This window comes from Coturnix japonica, chromosome 6 (genome assembly GCF_001577835.2).
Source record: "Coturnix japonica isolate 7356 chromosome 6, Coturnix japonica 2.1, whole genome shotgun sequence".
Classification (NCBI taxonomy): Eukaryota; Metazoa; Chordata; class Aves; order Galliformes; family Phasianidae; genus Coturnix; species Coturnix japonica.
In genome coordinates this window covers 22,846,162-22,863,456 of record NC_029521.1, presented here as the reverse complement: position 1 = coordinate 22,863,456, position 17,295 = coordinate 22,846,162, and the positions used below count along the sequence as shown (strand labels likewise).

The 17,295-nt window shown below is 41.8% G+C and overlaps 1 long non-coding RNA gene across 1 annotated transcript in view; it reads right to left on the bottom strand.

The window, feature by feature from the left end:
• The window catches only part of LOC107316106, a 62,148-nt gene extending 45,262 nt beyond the window's left edge, over positions 1-16,886 (bottom strand). The window contains exons 1-2 of the long non-coding RNA XR_004307692.1: positions 15,498-16,886; positions 14,170-15,155 (exon numbers count right to left, since the gene is read on the bottom strand). This is a non-coding gene — a long non-coding RNA (uncharacterized LOC107316106). The remainder of the gene's footprint in view (positions 1-14,169; positions 15,156-15,497) is intronic.
• Between the last annotated feature and the right edge of the window lie 409 nt (positions 16,887-17,295).

The window sequence follows — 17,295 nt, the reverse complement described above, 5'->3', positions numbered from 1 at the left end:
TTGTCTCAGCATTGACTTATCGCTTACTCTCTTATGAAGAGTATCACAGTGAGTGCCAAAGATCTTTTCTGCAGAAAATGTCTATATAAGAAGGAGTCAAAGCACCACAAGAAATAGCATACGTAAATAACATCTTGTTGCTTCAGCCACCATGAGGCAATAATAATAAGAACAAGACTGTAGACTGCAAGTAGAAAAAAATATATCAGGCACTTGGTTTTATTTAAGTTTCTCTATCTGGTTGCAAAGATAGTCCCATTCTCTGAACAGTGGATTGCTTTAAGCTCTGTGGCTGTAACACAGTCACCCTAGATCAAATTTAAGGCTTTCTGTATGGACAGCAGTTAGTCATTGTTAATGATGGTGTGAATTTGAAAACACTAATTTCTTCAGCTCGTGAAGGTGACAATTGATTCAGCCTGTGAAATAGTCTTCATGGTGCTGAAGCTGGGCACTTCTACACACTCCCTTGGGATGCTTGGAGCCCAACTGCCCCTGAACCAAATGTCCAGCACCTATTGCATCCCAGAAAGACAGCCTGAGGCTGAGATCTGAGTAAAGGCCATATAAAACATCACAGAAGAGAGTCATTTTCAGTCTTCCTTAATGCTAGTGGGTAGGCAACAACGGATTCACAATTCTAACACGTCAGCTCTGCTCAGCATCCTTTCATGTTTTCCTTTTTGTCACGCTGTTGACTAACCTGACAGTTTAATACAGCATGAAGCGAGGCAACATGATTGAAGAGCTTGATAACTATTTCACCAAATACTTCATGTTAGAAGTCATCCTGATCCAACTGCTTCCCCTCCCTTCTCCTTTTTATTGAGAAGAGGGTGTGGAGAAATGCGTTGCTCAAAACTGAAAAAGGTCTTGAGAACAATCCATGTGCATCCCAGATTTCAGTCATCTGAAAGCTGGCCTTTCTTTTAGAAAGTTTCCAGCAGTGCCACAGACACGAGGGAGAAGGGCAGAGAGAAGCCAGGGCCTTTCCTGTGCTGACAACATGGGGCCGTCACTCCCCACTGGAGAATCCCCACAGATGACTCACAGATTAGCCTGTATCAATTTCAGCCTTCATTTTCTTTCCTCTCTATTAATCCTTACACAGCTTTCCCCCTAAAACAAAATCAGAGCTGGATCCTCCCCTTTCCTCCTACTCAGTACTTCAAATTACTATTACTATTAAAGCATGATGTCCTAAGAAAACCACTTCATTTGTACGCAGTCATCCACATTTAGGGGCACTGGAAGGAAAATGTTGCTGCTATCCACAGCTTTCAGACATTTTCCCTGCCCCAGGTTATCCAATACCAAGACTCTCCATTTCTTTCTTGTCTCCTTAGGTGTTTTATATCCTGTGATACAAAGAATGCTGGCTGCTATGTGTGCTATGGTATATATGTTTTAAGTTCCTCTTGTTTCCTTAGCAGTAGGTCTCCTGCTGAGGAACTGTCAATCCTTTCAGCCTTAGTGTCACAACTGAAACTGTCTTCTTCAGTCTCACTAACATTCAGGAATTTTGAGAAGAGAGAAACCAGAATACAACGTATTTAGCACTACCACCAAGATGTATTCAAAACTGCAGAAACGTTCACAAACTCATACACCAAATCCTGGCGTTGTTCCCCCAAAACATCACCCTTCCTTTAGCTGGACTTTCTTCATCATCACTGGTTAATTTACTACACTCCTACTCAGTGCTCTTCTGCACACATTTCTGTACCCACATGACTTTAGTTAGTGGTCAGTCTTTCTTATGACTACATGTCTCTGGACTACAACTCTGGGGAGATAAATTGTAGACTAATATCAATTAGTTATTCCTGTGAGCTGCAGCAGTGGGAACATCCCAAAGGTAGGGGTGAAAAGAGAGAGAAGCACTGGTGACATGCAGGCCACAGATGATGGCTGCAGACCCAATTAGAGCAGGTCTGAGATGGGTTTGTGACTTCTCTCACACAGCCCATGGTTTCAGGTTGAGCTCAGTCAAGATTTCAGTCAAACTTACACGTTCTGCTCCAGCCCTGGAGAATTGCTTGCTGGTTTGGAAATCTGGAAGTGAGAGAAAAATCAGCCACTGGAGTCAGGTCAGGAATACAGATTGATGCAGCTAGACGAGGGGACTGATCCAAGAACAGATCTTGTTTCAGAATGGGAAAGCTACAGGGAATCAGCTTTGCTCAGCAGCAGGTGATGTAACGTCTCTGGAAAGTAAGATGGACAGACAGCACTGATGAATCTTCTCTGTCACAAGAACAAGAGCTGGGGATGGAGAACATCACACAAACGTGGGAAAAAGCAGAACAGAGGGAGGAAGGAACAAGCAGACGGGGAGGAGGAGGTGCTGAAAAACGGCAGGGAACAGCTCTTTCTGGGAGAGAGTAGAAAGGATTTTGCATTGAGGAAAGCTGTCACGAGTTATTTTTGTACAGATTTTAAAGTTCACCGAACCCAGCTCTGGAAGTTGCATGTTGTGTTTTTGGCTGGCAATATCAACGTACCATATGGAGAAGCCTCAGTTTGAGCTTTACAATATTGTTTGGATTTGATACTGACGTATTTTCATTAGCACACCCACCTTGAATTGTATGTTCTTTTCTTTTGATGGATGAAATAAACCCATGAAACAAAGAAATAAGACCTAAAAACAATAAAAGAATTGCAGAAGGAAACTCCTGTATTTTGAATTAAACCTGAAATTCACTGACTTAAGCATCCTGACATTGACAGCATCTACCCAGTATGGTAGATCCCAGACAAGAGGAAGAGGCAAGAAATACTATGCTACAGTAGATACTATAGATGCTGTTTCTCCATCTGTTTGTCCCATTACTATTGGACTGCTTCCCTGTCTAAGGGATTTGCTGAACTACTGGAGCAAATAGCCTAAAGATAGTGCTAATATTAATTGATATAATAATAACTGTAAGGCAACAGCTCCCACCTCCAAATCACTGAGAAGATCCTTAGTAGAAAATAATCTTGAACGAAAACTTGGAATGGATGAACATATAGAAGCTGAAAGAAGTTAAATATCTGGAGAATGATATGAACCCAAGTTCTCAAACACAGAATTTGAAATGAATTTCCAGTTTTGTAGGCTTAGCTTTAGAAATATCTCCTTGCACAGCTTTTGTCTTGTTATGTTTTACTCTCCTGCAGAAATTTTGACAAATTTACTTTGAAAGGTGTAGGGATTTTGTCACTCAGGACACTGATTCCATGCATGCTGATCGGATCAGAATGCCTGGCGTCAGCTCCTGGAGAGCCACAGTGCCTTTCAGGTCAGCCCAGACAACACCTGAATGGAGCAAAGAGCAGGAGAAATCAGAGTGGGGCCACAAGTCTTCAGCCATGGGAATCGCTGTCAAGAGGAAAGGGCGCCTCACTTTTCAGACGTAGTATGTAGTAAGGATACCCATAACTAAACAGATCATTGTCAGGGGAAACAGCAGACTCCCAAGCACCATCTCTGAGTTGCTGTGAGACAATAGGGGAAGCCTAGAAAGGCCGTCTTCATCCAGGCAGTACTAGCACGTGGGTTTCTGAACTGACTGTATTTAGTAGAACTCTTCAGCCAGCCTCTGTCCCTGTGTGACACTTCTCGCTACAGCCTACGTTTTAATAAACTGTACTTTCCTCTGCCAAATACCATCAGCAGCACGAGATTAAGCAGTAGTAAGAGGTCCTCCTACACATCTCTTCCCCCTCCTTGCAGCTTGTGCTGCACTAAACCACATATTTGCATTTCCAGAGACTGCTTGCCTGAAATGTAATTGAAGACATACAGATCATCTGTTTACAGTAACTAATTACAGTAATTTCACTGAGACTTTCATAACAATTTTACTCCTAAACATGTCTATTTTTCATATGCTGTTAAAACACGAGAAAGAAGATGGTGAGAGGATTAGAAAGCTTGCAAAGAGGGAATACTGAAGCAGGAATACATAGGAGAATACTCTGCTATGGATATAAGAAAAGTGGTATTGAGCAATACACCTGTCTAAGCAGTGTGGGTCACGCTGTGCAAGGGAACCTTATAGCAGTGATCTTGCTCCAGAATCTCTCGAGCATCCCTCTAGCAGTGATGCCCATACTCCCTTCCCTCAGCATTTCCAGCTACTTGTTTATCATTCCACAGGCTACAGAATCAATTCAGTTCCTAGGTAGTATTCAGGAGCCACACAACACAAATTCAAACTGCTGCTTGACCTCTTGCCTCTCTGTAGACATTTACTAGAGGGAAAAGATCAGTCGCATTCAACATTTTCAGGTTTTTCCTATACGAGTGGGAAAGAGAAACAGCACAGACTCATGTTTATGAGCACTGACTGTCGCAATTAAAAACTGAAACCAAAATCTGGAAAACAATCAAAAAGAAACACTGCTTTTGATGAGATCACTTACACTGACTATAGTTGACATGACTGATACTCCACCAGCCTGCCTACTTGCTTGCTGCTCAGTTCATGACTCTCTGTGGTGCTTCTGGAAACAGTTTTCCACCTCTGCTTGTGCTGGAGTTGGAGCAGTGTGAGAGAGACAAAAAGCTGCTGCTGCACCACCACTGTACAGTCATTTCTATTTGTCAGAGCATCTGTGCAAGATTTACCCAGCTCTGCCATCTCATAATCTTTAGTCATAATTACCATCACAAGCACCACTGAGCTGGGAAGTCATATCACTTCCATCACAGAGTACACTGAACTGCTGGGTGACCAGACAGTGTTTCCAGTGATACTGCAGGGCATGGAACTTGGGTTTATCAAGCTAAGACTCAGTGCTGTAGCGCTCTTAGACCAGTTAAGTTGAACTCTGGTCCATTTTCTCTCATGCTTTCTGCATATCCACCAATCTGTTCTTAGTTTTAAAGGAAACTAAAACTTATCCGCACAAAGAAAAGGTTTTTCTTTTGCTTGTTTTGTTTTGTTTTCCCCCATTAGAAATCATAGCCATGTATGTTAAATCTTGAAAATATAAAACCATTCTGGGACTCAGATTCTCCTCAAGTTTCACTAAACACTCGCTTCCATCTCCTCATTCAGTTCTCCCACAGAATACCTCATTTTCTGATCAGAGACAGCCCAAGTACCAAACAAATTCAAATATACAAATTACATTCATAAAACTTAACATTTTGTGTTTAGGTCCGTTAACTGCAATGGCAACTTCATTTCTGGAGGAACACTAGGAATGCCAGTTTCATTCAATAATGGTCGCCATCTCTGAAACCCAGATCTCTGCAAAGCCCCAGCCCAACGAAGGCAAAAGAAATCTATTTCAGAGGGGCCAATACAATTTTCTATTTGCATTAATGACTGATAAATGGCACCTTCTTCTCACCATGAAGATGAGACAGTGAGACATCTCCATTGCCTTCAGCAGTCAACTATGAAAGGGAAGAAATGGCATAGAACAGCTTGAAGTTCTTAAATACAGGCCCTAGTAGAAGTCCTATTAGCAGATTACTGTTAGTGAAATTCTTTACCTTCATCACATGAGAAAGAATATAAAAGCGCTGATGAAATTACATAGATTAATAAGATACAGGAAGTACTACTCACCTACTCTGATCCTATTGAAGAAGTCCAGTTCTTTTCACAAAGATCAAGGGGTGACAGCCAGAATACACAGCCAACACTGAACTCGTAAGCATCTTCTGTGGGCATAACTGACTGCCTCAGGATGTGAGATGTACTTACTGACAAGAATTCTGGCAGCTAAAAAACTGCAAAAACTTTCCTCATAAAAGGAAGAATAACCTAACAGGACAGAAAGCGATGACTGATGGATAGATGATGGTTCTGGAGGAAGGATGCTAAATTCTGACACTCAGATTATAAGGATACGGCTTTGCATTTTCTCCTCATGAAGGAACAACAGGTTGTGTTCAGGTGTGATGTAAACACTAAATAGCTAACAAAAGTCCGGAGTCGTCCCACTTATAACTCACCTGAATTGACTCAGGAGAAATTCAGTTCAGCAAGAGGAAAGTAAAGAGGAAACCTGGCTTTATCCCTTCAGCTTGACAGGTTTCAGTTATGTTTTTGAAGTGTTTGTCCTCCTTGTATCTGGCCTGGTCAGAAACAAATGCCAGCTGTCCATTCATCAGCTTGCTTGCTTGGATACGTGAGCATTAGCTTATAACAGTGTCATTTTGTGCAAAACACCTTCAAGCTTCAGACATGCAATTTCTACTGCATTCAAGTTCAAGCCATGGTACTTATACCAGATTTCACTCTCAGGTGTGGCATTGCAAAAATAGGGTCAATATACACAATAGGTTAAAACAGGCATTGTTCTGCCAAAATTAGCCCCCAAATTCTCATTTGGTCCTCATTTACTTTAGAGGCTGCTGAGGTGTTAGGAGAGCATTGGATGCAAATATCATTCTAGCCAGCAGGGCATCACTGTTAATAGACAACAATGCCCATAACAGCCTTGGAAAGCAAGAGGCTGTGATTTGTGTTTCTTCAGCTGTGTTTAACCAGTATCACCTACATGTGTTCCAGTTCCCTGATACCTATTTATATGATGTTTATAAAAGTATGTGAGCTGGTTGTAAGCTCTGTTCCCTATCATACTGCAGTTGAAATCATAGATTCTCCTACAACAAATAAAGGTAGATAAATCCTTAAGATGAGCCAGCATCCTGACAGACAGAACCAGAAAATTGTTCTATTTCTGTAGCATGTCTCTAAAGACAGCACAGCTCCAGTCCACCCAACAGTTCATTAGCAAGATACTACACAACACAACAGATGCAGGTGTGCAAGGGAAGCAAAGTCATAGCTACACAAAGCATTTTGTAGATTTGAAGATGCTTTTCTAAGCATCTGTAGTATCATTTGCCTCAAAGCCTGTTTAAGCCCTTACATTCAGAACTCTGTTCAACAGAGCGTTTTAAGCTACACGAGAAAAAAATAATTACAGCATCATGAATGCTTCTGTAAAGAAAGTTGAGTGAATTCCATGCAAGTGAAAGGAAGCAAAATTGACTGACATCCCCATGAGCTGAATTCTGTTTTACTCACAAGGCAGTCCGAGGGCAAACACAAAGCCAGTTTTCCTCCTACACTAAGTATGTTAACCTGAGGAACCTTCCAGGAAAGTCAAGAAAGAATGCATCCATTCATTCATTAATTTATTCATTTTCTGCCCTAAGACAACCAGCTAAGGAGATATGGTTGGGGAGGAAAGATAAGAACTTTGTATGAGGAAGAACACTGCTTATTTACAGCTTTCATAAAGGTCACTATGTGATTTTAGATGATCTTTAAACCAAAATAAAAGCTAAAAGAAACAAACAAAGATAACCAATAGGAGACATTCAAAAATCAGGCTCTCTGTAGCAAGGAAGGGATAGACACAGCTATCTATCCTGCCCTTAGATGCTTCCTTCAAGTAAAGAGAAAGGAGAACAGCACAAAAACTTACTGCTGGAATCATATGAACCTTTTCAGTAGCAGGAGTGCTTCATTCTCCAGATACATTAGCAGGAAAGTGATATTTATAGCTCTGTTGAAAACAGAAATAAAGAAAAGCAATGAAGAGACCAGTTGTGTCCCCTACTGTCCTTCCCCTCTTTCCTCCTCCTAGCTCTTATACTCTACAGGAAGAAAGAGTGGACTCCTCTTTGACTTTTCAGAACAGCTGGCCTGTCTCTAACAAATGAGACACCAGAAAAGGAAGGTTAGGAGTGATTAAGCTGCAGATGAGACCCAGCTGACCTCAGGCTGTCCTAAGGCCTCCCCTCTGTTAGAAAAACCCAACAGTTCCCAAGGAACCAAGTGGAAGCCATTTCCTCACTAAAGTTCAGGGAAATGTCTGTTTTTCAAGCAACTGCTAACAGTTCTCATCATGGCTCAAATCCTGCTCTTGTTTTCATTTGAGGAAACCAGGAACAACCCCATCATTACTATCTTTGCTATTACACTGCTGTCAACTGCTTTGCTCTGGCACACGATTTAATGGAGGGTTGTTTATTTAGGGTAGTATGATTGGCTCTGTGACCTCTAAGGTCTTTTTCAACTTGAGTGATTCTATGATTCTATGAACTGCTGTGAGCCTTACATATGAGAGACTGTGGTTTTAGGTAGGAATTTTAAAGTAGTTGTCTCCAACTGTATTTTTGCATCCCTGTGGAGATGCATCATTAGAAGATATTTAACCAGCCTTAGTTTTCTCTCTTCTAACTTGCTTCTAAATGGAAGCAAGAATTCCACATCATTATAAGAGCTGATGTATTTCAAACCAGATTCACCAAAAACACTCTGATGTTAAATGTTGTGATCAGCTGGGAGAGCTGAGGAACTCTGCACAGCCAAGGAAGTCTGTCAGTGTGAATGTAAATATGGATGGCAAGCTATCCATGTTGTTATCCCACATTAGCAGTAGTGCAAAATGAGCGCTATGAAAAATGCCAGGGCAAGCAGAGAGATGCTGTGTTTGTTAAGTGTTGCAGATGAGAACTAAAACCCATCCGACAGCAAAGTGCTCTGTATTTTCCTTAAGCAACTCAAATAGCAAACACGGAACACTACAGGAACGGTATATTCCTCAAATCATTTCCTAAATGCTGGCCTCAGTTAAGACCTGCAGACCAAAAGCTGCAAATGAATGAACAAGTTGGCCTTCGGTGCTCCATGTTTAGTGTCAGAATTGGCAAAGGGTCAGAAATGTTGTCCAACAAACTGCATGACAGCAGATGTTTTTTGTAAGAGCCCTTGAGTTTCTAGGCTGCTCAGAGGAGTTGCTCTTCAAAATGCCTCATCCTGAAGCTCTCTACTCTGCTGTCTCTGCATCCAAGACTTGGACATCATTGCATGAAGTCACTGAACTCTATACCTAGCTCTTATTAGAAGTGAGTTCAAAGTGGCAAATGTAGGTCCTCGTGCTGCTATAAAATGCCACATAATCAGCTGCAAGAGTTAGGCCCTGTCTCATGTTGCCAGCAGATGTGTGGAAGGACCTGAGAGAGTTAAGAGGTGGTAGTCTTTAGTCCAAGCATGTGCTGCCATAACATGCCATGTAATTGTTATCTAGGAATGACTTAATCTGTGACCTGAAAATCATCCCCCTCCCCAGGAGGGGGAAATATGCTGTCCAATCAAAGGCTGTCACTCACAAACCAAGTGCAATTAGCCAGAGACATGTTGCTAGATAACAACTATAATGAACCCCAAGCAGAGACACACCTTCCCTGGAAGGCTGCTATTTGGGCTTGGAAAACAGTTTCAGAATAAATAAAACAAAAACAGAAGCCATAACATTAGCTGCTGATTTTTCACCTCCTACTCAAACACTCCATGCAGATCCATGCTGGGCTCTGTCAAAAGCAAGTAATTACTCTCAATCAGAGATATTTGGCATGGAGGGAGCGACTCAGTGCATTCCTTGGGGTGGGTGGGTATTTTTATACTAATTCAGATAATGGAACTGCCTTGCTGAGTGGGAGAGGACTACTCATTTCCAAGACTACCTCCCAGCCCCCCTTTCACTCAGTTCCCTGATTTTTAACATACTCCCACTGCTTTATGAGTGGTGCATTACACATAACCAGCTCCTGAGCTGACTGCTTCTGGGTAATAGGAGAGAATTGCTCACATTCCAATGTTGGGTGAGTTGATTTTTTTATATATATTTTTTGTATTGCACATAACAACACACATATCACACTGCAACACATTCCATTTAATATATATTACAGCAAACCACAGTTTTTCCCCGTCTCCTCTCCAGTTACACAATTCAGCAAGGTGATGGAGAATGCAGGGAACAGACAAATGAGATTACCCTCTTGCAGCAGAAGGAAGACCCGGCCAGCTTGCCCAGCTGCTCGCAGAAGGTACCAAACTAGAGCCCAGTTATCTCAGCCAAAGCCAAGACAGGACAACTGATACCTGACTGCCCACAAGGCTTCCAAACTGATATCCTGGGCTGACAGCTTGTTTGGACATGTACTAACCTCTTCCTATTTACTTAAGCTGGAATCTGAATTTCTGATCCCTTTCACTTCTTGTCAGATGATATTGTGAGTCAAGGGAGAACCTGTGCTGTCATGCTAAGACCATTCCAGGTACGTTCCTGACATACCATCGGTACAGGCAGCTTATTCCGCAGGACAGCCAAGACTCTTTCCACTTCCATAGTATTAGCAAAATCTCCTCCTAGCATTTCTGGGGCTGCACAACTGGCAGCTGAGGATGGCTGTGCCATCCAAGGCAAGATGTTCTCAGGGGCTGTTTCTGACAGCGCACTGCAGTATGACAAGCTGCAACACAGCAGAGGCGTTGTAGCACATGTTCCTTGCCAGCATAAAATTGCCCACCACACAACTGTGTAAGAGCAAATAAATCAGAAGCATATCCAAGTTGGAAGGTTCACTATGGGGAAACATTGCCAGCAAACTTCTCCTATGGGATATATTATGTGGTCTTCAAAGCCATTATCTCTAGAAGTAGACAGCTGGAAGACAAAGAGGAGATATATAAGCTTTTGAGATGCTACACTATACAAACCTGTGCCGTTCAACACTTGCTATAATTCCTACCACTGTTTTTTCTACCCTGTTATGAATCACGGTATCTTTCTCTGATACAGTGCATACACCAAGCAGGTAGGGTGCCTGGCCAAAGGAAGCAAATCTTAGCTCTGTGAGATTAATTCTACAATATCAATGATCAGTTACAGTCTTGCTCTTATCATTTCAATCAACACCAAAGAAAGGCAGTACCATCCTACCACTGGAAGTTTATTTAGATTAAGACAGGTGAGTCTTAAGGGCAAGCTGGTATTTGAACTTAGTCCATGATAAAGAAATGACTGCTTTGATTTACCAACTTCAGAGATTTGCTTTCCAGGTAAAAGAGGTTAAACTGAAGGAGGTGCAATTTTTCTAAAGGAAATTTATGTAGGAATATTGTGCAGATAAAACCTCAGATTTTCAGAAATAAATACAATTATTTGCTACAGAAAAAAGAGAGGAACAGTTATTTCTGAGCTATCATGTCGGAGTGTGCAAGAGCGGGGAAACGGGAGGGAAATACAATGGTGAAAGATAAAAGGGTTTAAGTTGGGTTTTGCATTAGGAAATAAAAATTACTCACTTCTCTCAAAAGAAGCTATGCTGAGTTTTTCTCTGTTATAGACATTTAGGCTTCCAATCCAGTCAGACCTACATTAGCATCACAACACTGAGTCACTAGGCTGACTGACGCAGACATACAGAGTTCTCCCACTGAAGAACTTCAGCTTTTCTACATGAACAACAGAAATGGGGGAGTTTTACTTTCTTTCTTCTCTTTTTCAATGTTGTGTGTGTGTGGTTTTATTGCTTGTTTTGCTTGCTTGTATTTTTAAACACATTTCTCCTCTTAATAGTATCATCTTTAAAGCAGCGTAGTCTATGCGTTATAACTTAGAATCTCAGTTATCTTCTTAGACAACAACCAACCAGGAACCTGAAAACAAATGTTACCATCTGTGAAAGCCTGGTTCATATGAAGTTTAATGCTTTTTTTCCCCCATACAACTTCCCATGAGTAAAGTAGCAGACTGTCTCACAACAGTGGCCATTGGAAAAGCTGCTGCCCAAGTACTACAATGCCCAGTCAGTGCACATCAGTCTTGTGTATCTTACCATAATGATTAACCAGCCGTTTGTCTCTTAAGTCACTATTAATAAGCAAGGAGTAGCCCTTCGTCATCCTAGCAGATGAGAGCACTTTACCATTAAAGTCACTTGCCCATAAATCTAGAGCTTATCTCAAGCAACTTCTGACGTGCATGCAGAGGAGTGAGAGAGGAACTCGGTGAGCAGCAGGCGGAGTGAGTGCACAGATGCATGCTATGCTCTGGACCAAATGTGCAGATCACACAGAGATTCGGCACAGTTAATGACATCTTCCCTTGCCAGCATTAAGGTTCCATTAAGTGATGAATCATTCTGCCATCTGCAAATAGCGGGTCCTCCCCCATCACTCACCCCACACACGACAAGGAAAAGGAAAGTCTGAAAACAACTTTCAGCTCTTCTCACTTGTGTCTATGAGCTACTTCGTTGCCTCCTTTGGTGATATCATTGAATCCTTTCAGTTTTCTCTCAATGGGATTTTACTACCATGTAACATAACGCACCAAGACCAGCAGGTTTCAAAATTGCACAAACATCAACATTAAAAATGACAACCAAAACTGAAACCTTTGCAGACAGCCACACAGACAAATAGATGGTTTCATGTTCATTGCCATTAAGCAAAGAAGCATTCATTTCAGAGCCCAAACTGCATATGAAATATTACAAGAGATAGTTAAACTGGGAGGCTAGCAAATGAAACTGAGCCTGGCTACTCAATAAGCTTCTAATCATGTTGCAACTTCCAGAGGCCATGGAAACCCAGCAGGTCAGCTTGCAAAGAAAAGCAGCTTCATTTGCAGGTCAGTGCCTGCCACATAAGCTGTACTTGGTGTGTGGAGCTCCAAGGCAGTATCAAAGTATAGACAAACAGGGAGCTTTTGCCACCTGTCTCCACAGCTGCCTGTTGATAAACATGTGCCAGGAACCTCTTGTCTTCCTTGTTCCAAGCAGGCCAATGACTCAGTCATCGGGATGGCCAAAACCAGGACCGTTATACAGCAGTGAATTACTGCTTAAAAGCTGCAGTGAATGTGGTTCCACAGGAACTTCCTTAGTAGCTGTCCACATTCCACGTCATTCCCATCAGGGGGCTGGCATGGCTGCTGGACACCCACACTGGCAACCAGAATGGTTAACTGATCCAGCAGCAAGAAAACAAAGCAGGTTAACTTTTGCTGTGCTAGCAACGTGGGGAAACTGGCATGGAAGCTTGTTAAGATGACTTCAGCAGCACTGCCTTAAAAAGCAAAACCACAGCCAAATGATTTGTTTTAACAAGTTCCTTTTTTTGTTTCAAGCTAGTTTTGAAAGCTGCAATTTAAACTCCATGTTAGATACTATATCCTCTTTTCTTTTTCAGATCAAAATGAGGCCACGGATGGTCTTCAGATTACTTTAGGGGAAAAGAAAAAAAAAAAAAAAAGAGAAAAGCATTTCAGACAGTCTAACAGGTTTTCACTACTGAATTCAGACTTAAAAACAACAGCCCACAGCAATCTCTTTTCCCTTGAGTTATCTAAAACCTAAGGCTGCGATCACTCTCCTCTTAGTCAAGAATGAGGGGTTTGGAGCCACTAAGAAAACACCTTCACACCATGGTCATTCAAGCTCCAACTTCCATCAAGATAAATAAAAGAGGAGTGTCACAGTGCTCTGCACCTACTGATCCAGTCATCCCTCCTACATCCCACATTCAGGTAAAATAAGAATTGAAATAGGAGAGTGGGGCTCATGTTGCCATTATCGATTTCAAGGGCCTCATGCTGAACTGAACATGACACATACAAATGTGTTGGCTTCCTTGAGCACCAGAAGATCATTTCTAGCTCAAGAATGACTTTATCAGATTTGGTGTTTGTGAAACTTACTTGGTTTTTCTGCATAGAAAAATATCCAAAGAGACAACAAATTGTACATACTATTCAGTTAATGTGCAAATTTATCCACCTGTCATTATGGCATGAAGGTTCTCTTCTTCACTTTGCATTATAAAGCTCACATTTGCTTTGCTTTGGTTTTGGCTTTAAGCAGAGCATCATTAAGTGCTGTGCCAAGAAAACAGATTAAAACACCATTTTAACTTGTGAGTTTTTTAAAAAAACAAATATTTGGGTGGCAGCTTTAAGTTGATTATAAATTAACACCTTCAGCAACTTTAAAATCAAAGAGGTAAACCAATGTCACCCTGTGAGATGAAAACAATTTCCACTTCATTGAGTAGTTGGATATACCACCATCCAACAAAGCGCTAGAAGACACACACATTGTCGCATGCCTTGTAGTCATTGTCTAAAGCAGTAATTACAAAACAATTATTCAGAAGTACTACGCACTTACTGGCTTAAGTTATTCTGGTTCTTCCACTACTGTCAAGTGAGAGGGCAATGCAGTGGCAGTCCCCTGCATGTCCACAGCAGGTGGAATGATGACTTTGCTCTCTCTGACTGAAAGCTCCCAAGAACCAGCAGGGCCACAGTGAGCTGTGCTCAGAGAGAAGCAACAAACTGAAACTTTATTGAACTCACCAGGAAATTGAGGTTTCCTCCCCCTTCTCTCCTTTTTTTTCCTTTCCCGTTTTTCTAGGATTCCACAAATAATGTATTAGTACCATATTTAGTGATTTGAGTTCCTTATCTTCTGTATTTCATGGTCAAGAGATTTGTTCTGTTTTATTCCTAGCTGTCAACATTCAAATTTCAAGTGTGCTATTTAAGAACAGCTTGTCAAGCAACTTGGATGACGCCGTCTCCACTGTCTGATGGAATGAGCACTGCATTTTATGGTAGTCATCTCTGTAGAAGCATCCGTGTCATTCGCATGCCATTGACATCAGCTCTTCATACAATTTCTTCCTTGCCTTCCCTGCCATGTCCTCAATTACCTACAGCTTCTCTGCCCTCTTTTTCTGTCAAAAATGGTTTCCTCCCCATAGTCATAACAGCAGATGTAGGAGTTGGGGCAGAACTGAATGAACATCCCTCTATTCTCTCTGCATGTCAGTACTTTCCCCAAGTCACTATTTTGTTAACTGCACAGCAGTTAAGCTAATGCCTCAGTATTAGACTCATGGGATATTAGTTACATAGGGGGAAGAGGATATGAGTACCAGCAGGAAACATTAATATGGCATGTTTAAAGCAAGTCTTTCTGTTCTTTTGCATCAGGTATGTGTTAGTAATCAAACAAGATTTCTTACTTAGGAAGAAAAAGAACTGGAAAAACCCCACATTTTCAAGTAACTGTAAAAAAAAAACAACACTGTGGTGAGCAAATAAACTACTTTGCAAGCATTCATGGCAGCTCTCCTTCTGGGAAAGTTTTATTTTTCTCTTCATGATTTATCCACAAGTCAAACCTCCACACGCTCCCCACCCTCCAGTGGCTGTCAGCTCACATGGAGTTTTGAGACGTGACTGTCACTGATGCATTTCATGAGGAGGCTTTATAATGTCACCTTAATTTTCCACTCTGACCAACTCTCTCCCCCTTAGACTTCCCACAGAGTGAGAATCTGTAAGAAACAAAAGAGGAGTCAGTCACCTAACTTCATATTTCAAGTGAGTGGCTGCAGCCTGAGCTGAATCAGAGCCTTTGAAATTGAGTCATTTTGTCTAGTTCACTCTAATGCGATAAGCTAGATGGGATAGAAATTCTATATATTATTAACAAGGAATTATTTCAAAACATGGAGTTAAGATAAAAGCAGAGTCCAGGGAGGGCTAATCTGTGCCTGGCAGCCCACACTCTAATCACATGCCGATTACTTTGTTAGTCATCTCTTCATCAGTGCTCTCAACCCACTCCTGCTCCTTCTGCAGTAAACTTTAATTAACCAAAGAAACGCTGGACTTACTCACTGAGAATGGGAAAGCAGAAAAATGGAGGCGCTGGATGCATTTCATCAGAGGTGAGAGCGAATTGGTGTGGAGGTAAAGTTAACTTTTCAAAGCAAGCCAGCAGGAATGTCCTTAAGTGCGTGAAACAATTCCAAACTGAAGATTTTTGTGGCATTTTGTGTGCTCTCACATTTCCTCCCCTGGCACGCCTGGTAGGACAGCAGTTGGTCTTTTACAATAAATTAAATTGACCAAAAACAACAACAACAAAAAAAGCAAATAGTGCAAAACATGAGTCACCTGCACAGAGAGTTCAATAAAATCACTGTTCTTCATCTGCCATGCATTATCCCTGTTCTGATGGGACAATTGCTAGTTAAATGACAAAAACAAGCAAGTCACATAATAACAATGTTTGTACTTTAGGGTGAGCCTTCAGTTCTTTCTAATTTTAGTGAGCTAGCACCACCCCTGCATGTCATGCTGATTACAACAGCAACAGCATCTGTCATGCCACCAGCAAGTAACATCTGAGGTGTTATGGTTTTGTTATGCTCTAAGGGGTAACAATCAACCGTTGATGGAAAAGAAACCACTTCAGGAGAGCATGAGCCTGCTGTACAACTAGTTGAACAAGTTGCTATCGCTTGACAAAGAGAATCTGTGATGGCAAGAAGGTTTTATCCTCCTGGATCTCCATCCTTTCATTAGCACTGGCTTTCTTCTTCATGACATGAGCCAGGCAGCACGAGGCCTGGAAGATGAATAAAGGGAAATAAGGTTCTGACTCTTCAGCATTTCCATATCAGTTCTGGAGCACTTTGCCTGAAGATCCTACTGGGTTATTTTAGCTACTAGGTTAGCACTGGAGAAACAGATCAGCAGGTCACAGGCTCTACTATGTTTTACAACAGCAGCTATTACTTTGTGCCACATAAAGAGCAGTGCTTTGGACTAAAGCTGCCTGTTAGCCTTGCATGCTCGTGTGATATTCTGCATGGTGTCCTGCATCAAGCATAAACCTGGAACATATGTATAATTTGCTGTACCGCAGTGGAAAGAAGATTGGGTGTGCAATAACTCAATGAACACTGGGCAACAAAAGGATTGTACTTCTGTACATCTTAGGTTGTTAGGCAGATCTGTCACTTCCATGGCCTCGCTGTCTTTGTGTTCTCCTAAACTTTATGTTATTTGATCAGTGTCTCTCACAGCTCTCCTTTTTTCCCCAGTTCTCACCATAACTGACACATTGCCCTTCCTCAGCACCCTGCCACATCACTCCTCTCTCCCTTTCTCCAGCTCATGATGTGATGTACGTCTTCGTGCTTCAGTCCTTTCCTTCAGTCACAGCAGACCAAGATCAGCTACACAGGGATCCTGCTTTTGACAGTGACCTCTGGCAGATATACGAGAACGACAGTAACATTCAGTGTCTTTTTCCTCCACTTATAGAGCTACTTCTTCTGTCCCTCATCTTGCTGTCAGTAGGCACATGCTCTCATGACTAATCGTTTGAGGACACAAAACAACCTAATAAGCAGGTCTGTGAGGAATGAAAGTAAAGCTCTATAAGAACTCACCATCTGGACAGTGTTCAGTACAGAGCTGTCACTCAGTGCTACATTCATATGCCAAATCAGATCCGTCACTGGGAAGCATAGGCCATATTCACAGCTGAAGCAACGCATTTCTCAAATAATTCATCTCCATTTTTACATACCCTTATCTCAGGCAGAGCTGTAGAAGCAGCGTCCCTGATCTGGCACTTCAGATGTTACTGCTGCACACCAAAACAGCAAAAGAAGCACCAAC